The following is a 5,706-nucleotide window of genomic DNA, read 5'->3' as shown; positions in this document are numbered from 1 at the left end:
AGACATGATGCCCTAAAAATTTTAGTATTTACTTCCCCCCAAACAGGGACATCCTCCTACATACAGAGTACACTTTGAAAAGTTAGGAAATTAACATTGATCCCTGGCTACCATCTAATCCCCAAGCCCCACTCAAGGTTTGCCAACTATCCCCGTAACACCATTTTCGTGGCAAAAGTCCAGAATCACACGTGCGTCAGTTGTGGTGTCTCTTTGGGCGACTTCCGTCCGAGCAACTTCTCATTCTTTCCTTGGTTTTTATGCCTTTGACATTTTTGAGGACTACGGTCCAGACCGGAGTGTGGAGTGTCCCTCGATTTTGTTTTGACTTGATTATCTCCTCTTGATTATAGCCAGGTAGGAAGAGTGCATCTTGGTCAGGAATAGTGCAGAAGGGATGCTGGGTTCTGCCCACTGCATCTAACTGCGTGGTGCACGATTTCCGTTTGCCCCAGTCCTGGTGATGTTCATGTGGGTCCCTTGACTAGAAAGGTGTCTGCCAGCTTCCTCCTCAACAGTGACAGTGACTCTTTTCCCTCTCGTAAGTATTGTGCGGAAACCATTGAAACTATGTAAATATTTCATCCCTCATCAGACTTTCAATTGAGTCATTTCTTTATGAATATCAGAATGGACCAGTGGTTTTCTGTCTTGTTCAATGTGTTCTATATAATCTGTTACCGTCCCTATTTTCTTACTCTCTCGCATCCTGCTGCAACTGCCTACATAAAGAGGTTTTTAGCCATGTTTTTGGCCACGGAGCCCTGTGTTTATCCAAACTGCATGCTTCATTCCTAACAGAGGATGGTTTTCGTCTGAGTATTTGTTACCCAAATGCCTACAGTTATGACTTGCTTATGAAGCAAAGTTGTCATAACATGAAACCCACGTGCTAATGGACCATAACACTGTCTACGCTCAAATAAAGTCTCTCCCTGTTTCACACTAGCAGACATCCCTACCCATCAACACCTTTGTGGTTTGCAGCAACATCCAAAATTATAATGCAAATTCAATGCAAATAAGTTCATAAGGTGAAACTGCAAATCTTACAGAGCTGCAGGGTTTCCTGAAGTCTGTGAAAATAACTTAGCAGGACTGCTCAAAGCCTTGAGTGAGGCCACTTAGCAGCCACCAAAAACAGAGAAGGGCGAGACAAGGTGAATAACGAGGATTTGGAAAAGACCTTAAAAAGATTGGATGGAGGCACCTGGGTGGCTCAGTTGGTTAAGCATCTGACTGCGGCTCAGGTCATGATCTTAGGTTCGTGGGTTCGAGCCCCCTGTCAGGCTCTGTGCTGACAGCTCAGAGCTTGGAGCCTGCCTCGGATTCTGTGTCTCCCTCTCTCTCTGCCCCTCCCCTACTCGTGCTCTGTCTCTGTCTCTCTCTCTCTCAAAAATAAATGAACATTAAAAAAATTTTTTTAATTGGATGAAGTCATCAAATATTTTGTAACCCTCTTTATGAAGGTGATGTGAAAGTCAAAACTGAAGTAGAGAATACCGTAAGGTTTTATCAGAAAAAAAAGTTTAGATTTTTGTTGTTGTTATTCTCAGAATTAGCACATGGCTGAAGCCATAATCTAAATTTCATTAGAGGGATAAACTTACTTTCATAATTTCGGTGTCTTCTTTTTTTTCAGGATAAGATGCTAATCAAGTATTTTGCTCTTTATTTCCTGTAATGTTCCCATCCCTTCCGTAAATGGGTCCCCTTTAAATGGCCTTGTCTTGGTGCCAGTTACTTGCAGGTCACAGCCCCTCCTGCACACACAAAGGAAACTCAAAGCTGCTGTGGCAAGAGTGAGCCTCTGTCCGTTTTGATGCCTCTTACAAGTGTCACCTTGTTTCCCCGTCCTATGAACATCTCCTCTTTCTCTCCCCCCCTTGTCTCCCCTGCCCCCATGTTTGTTTTTTTACTTTCTGGTCTCACTCTCTTCATTTACACCACTATTTTTTTAATTCTTTAAAAAAAATGTTTTTATGTTTATTTATTTTTGAGACAGAGAGAAACAGAGCATGAGTTGGGGTAGGGGCAGAGCGAGAGGGAGACACAGAATCCAAAGCAGGCTCCAGGCTCTGAGCTGTCAGCACAGAGCCCGACGCGGGGCTCGAACCCACCAACTGTGAGATCATGACCTGAGCCAAGGTTGGATGCTCAACTAACTGAGCCACCCAGGCGCCCCTATCCCACTATTTTTTTTAATTTTATGTTTATTTTTTAAAGAGAGAGAGAGAGAGAGAGAGAGAGAGACTGTGTGTGTGAGCAGGGGAGGGGCAGAGAGAGGGGTTACAGAGGATCTGAAACAGGCTCTGGGCTGACAGCAGAGAGCCTGATGCAGGGCTTCAACCTGTGAGGTGATGACCTGAGCAGAAGTCAGGTGCTTAACCGACTGAGCCACCCAGGTGCCCCTACCGCTATTTTTTTTTTTTTAGATTTATATATTTTGAGAGAGAGTGAAGGAGAGAGAGCAGGGGAGGGGCAAAGAGAGAGGGAGACAGAGAATCCCAAGCAGGCTCCATGCTGGCAGCACAGAGCCTGACGTGGGGCTTAATCCCATGGACCATGAGATCATGACCTGAGCCTAAATCGAGAGTCGGGTGCTTAACCAACTGAGCTACCCAGGTGCCCTCACTTTCCTCATCTAGAAAAGAAGAAAATATCTCAGCCTCATCAACTTCACAAAGGGTTGTTCTTACAGTCAATGAGTTCACGGATAATAACAGCAGTCACAACATGTCTTCAACATGTTTATTCTATGCCTGACCATGTGCTAAGAGCTTAACGTCTATTATTACAATGAACTCTCCCCAAACTTGTGAAGGTAGAGGACATTATTATCTTGCATTTTACAGATAAGCAAACCCAGGCTCCAGGAGGTTAAGTGATTTACTGAAGCTTCCTTAGTTATTAAAGGACTGAAGATTTGGGTCCAGTAGTTCAAGCTCTTAACTGCTAGACTATCCTGCTTTGAGGACTGAATGGTGCTCTGTGAATACAGACATCATTATTATTATGTTTCCTGTGTATGCTCTGGACTCTGGAAGGCTTTGAATGATAGAGGAGATATTACCAGAAAGCATTCCTTTTGTGTGTGCCTGGTAGTTTGGGCCCCAAAATACTTCACTACTGGCACCCAGTGGCATCCATTGGCATTGCCTAACCCCACACAGACCAACGAGCCTAATCTATATGCCTTGGAAGACCAATTTGCCTCTGAGTCGCAAAATAGAAGCAGACCAACTCATCCCAAAAGACATTGCCAACCCTCTCCCCCCTCCCAGCAGCTGTGGCAAAGGCTAACCTTGGTCACTCTGCCCTAGCTTTCCTCGGCCTGGGGGGAGAAGGGGGTTTGGTACCAGGCACAGGGACCTAAAAGGACGTTTGGTTTCTCTTCGATAACAGAGGTATCAAGGTATGCGTGGGGTTCTGTGCTGGGCACCAGAATTTGCTGTTGGCAAATGCAAATAGGCATGAGAAAGAATCTACACACACCAGTCAGTTCTCAGTACCCCCAGGTAGCATTTACAATCCAGGGTCATTTCTCCCCTACAGATACCTCCGTTTAATGGTCCTCCTTCTGCTCAAGCTGTGAGCAACCCACCCCTTGGGATAGAAGTCCCACTGCTGGGCTTTGTTTTTGGTTCTTCCAGCCGGCTTCTGCAGGGGCTCAGGTCAGTGAGTGGGTGCTAATTTGCCTAACAGGCATAGAAGGGGTTTGTGGGTCACCAGGGCTGCAGGGGAAGGAAATTACAATCTGAGCATACCCCGGAGGTGATGGCTCTGACGAGGCAGTAAAACCACCAATTTCACACAGCCAAGGAGACCTGCTGAGGGGAGGGGGAAGGAAGAACTGCATTTGTTGACAAAGGCAGTGGAAGACTGGGAGGAAAGCAAAGATCCCCCCAGACACCAGAGTGTCTTCCCAGTCTAGACTTCTGGTGGGAGGGCAGGCCACTGGGGAGGGTCCTCTTGTCCTACACATGAGGAAGCTGAGACCCAAAAAAGCGTCAGGACTAGAGTAAGTCTGCCCAGATGGTAAAGGACAGAGCTGGTCATCAAACCACGTCTGGACTCTTCCGCTCCCGCACACCCTCCACGAGGAAACATCACACAAACCATGTGAGTAAACATTAACCTGTAAAACAGCTAATGCATATGCACTTGTGCGGAAGCCTTAGCTTAAGCATATCAGGCAAGAAAACTTGGGACGATGGGTCTCTTTTAAGATGATTTGGGGTGGGTGTCCGGGACATCTGCCGGTTTCGCCCACCACCAGTGCCACTTACTTACAGTTGTTCAGGTGTCACACTGCATAAGAGCATCCTGCCAAGGGGGAGAGCGGGCTAATATCCAACTTTAGCTCTACTCGCTCAACCGTGTGTCTTGAGTGTGGGGCTACTTTTGCCCCACAGAGGCTGGAAGGTAGGTGCCATCCACTCCCCAAGCAGTGGGCACACAAGGCTGCATCAGCCAGGAGGTGATGCCTGTGTCCAACTCACAAAGGTCCCATATGGGCGAACTACCACTTTCTGCATCCATTGCCCCTTTTTCTGAAGCTAAAACGCAATTTTCTTTTGTGGAGCCAATCCTGACCTGAGTCCTGTGTTTTGCGGAGCTGGCCCCACTCGCGTCTTCAGGTGGACCAGTGACTCAAGCCATAATCAGTTTAAGGATGAGCACCTTACTCAGTGAGAATTCACTTCGAAATTATTGCTGCAACTATTAGTTATGAAGGCAACACTTTCCCTGGGGTTGTCAATCTTGGGAGAGGGAGAAGGAGAGGACAAGAGGATGACATTGTTTGAAGCTTTGGAATCTGTCGTGTGACCTGATTCACCCCCACCCCCCCACCCCCAGCACCTACTTACTTACAGGAACCAGTTCTCCTTTTTGCTTGGGCTGGGTTGTGTTGAGTTCTGTCCCTTGTGACCGAAAGAATCCTGACCACCACAGGGAGAAAGTCAGAGCTTCATCGTTTACATGAAAGCAACTTTACCAGACTGGTCAACAGAACTTGCTGTATCTGAGCCAGTTCTAATCGTTGGTCCCCACCCCACCCAGGGCTTGTTAGAAAGACTGGGGGGGGGGGGGGGGATATTAACACACACCTGTAATACCTACCCCTTCTCTTCTCCTGGTTCTGGAAGAGCTGAAGCACTTATCCCTCAGGTCACTAATAGTACTGTCAAGCAAAGACCTGCATTTTAAATTCCATTTAAGCTCTTTCTGCAGAGCTGGGTAACCAAATGAGACAGCCATGGAAAATATATGACTTTCATTATTATGACATGGAAAGCAGAGCTGTCTAATTGCTTTTGTCCACTGGTGTATAAAGATTGAGACCAGATGTGTTTAAAAAAAAAAAAAAAGGAAAAGAAAGAAAGAAGAAAAGGCTTATGTTGGCCGTTGCTTTGAACAAAGCAGTCTGATTTCCTCTCTCCCTCTCTAAGGGGAGGAGGACATAAAAGTGTTTTAACTGCTTGTAAGTTTTCATAGCCTCGTTGATTTTGCTTTTCACAGAAGATAAAATTGTGAAATTGGCCTTGAAAACTTTATTTTCGCTTTCCTCAATTCAAAGGGACAATCGTGGTGCTAAAGAACGGAGCTGCGGGTCGGACCCGCGAGCTCCTTTCTCTCCCCGCAGCTGCCGCAGCCCCGGCGCAGGGGGTCGGGGGAGGAGTGGGTCCTGATCCAGATGAGACC

The sequence above is a fragment of the Prionailurus viverrinus genome, chromosome C2 (genome assembly GCF_022837055.1).
Source record: "Prionailurus viverrinus isolate Anna chromosome C2, UM_Priviv_1.0, whole genome shotgun sequence".
NCBI classification, from domain to species: domain Eukaryota; kingdom Metazoa; phylum Chordata; class Mammalia; order Carnivora; family Felidae; genus Prionailurus; species Prionailurus viverrinus.
Note: the sequence above shows the minus strand (reverse complement) of the source record.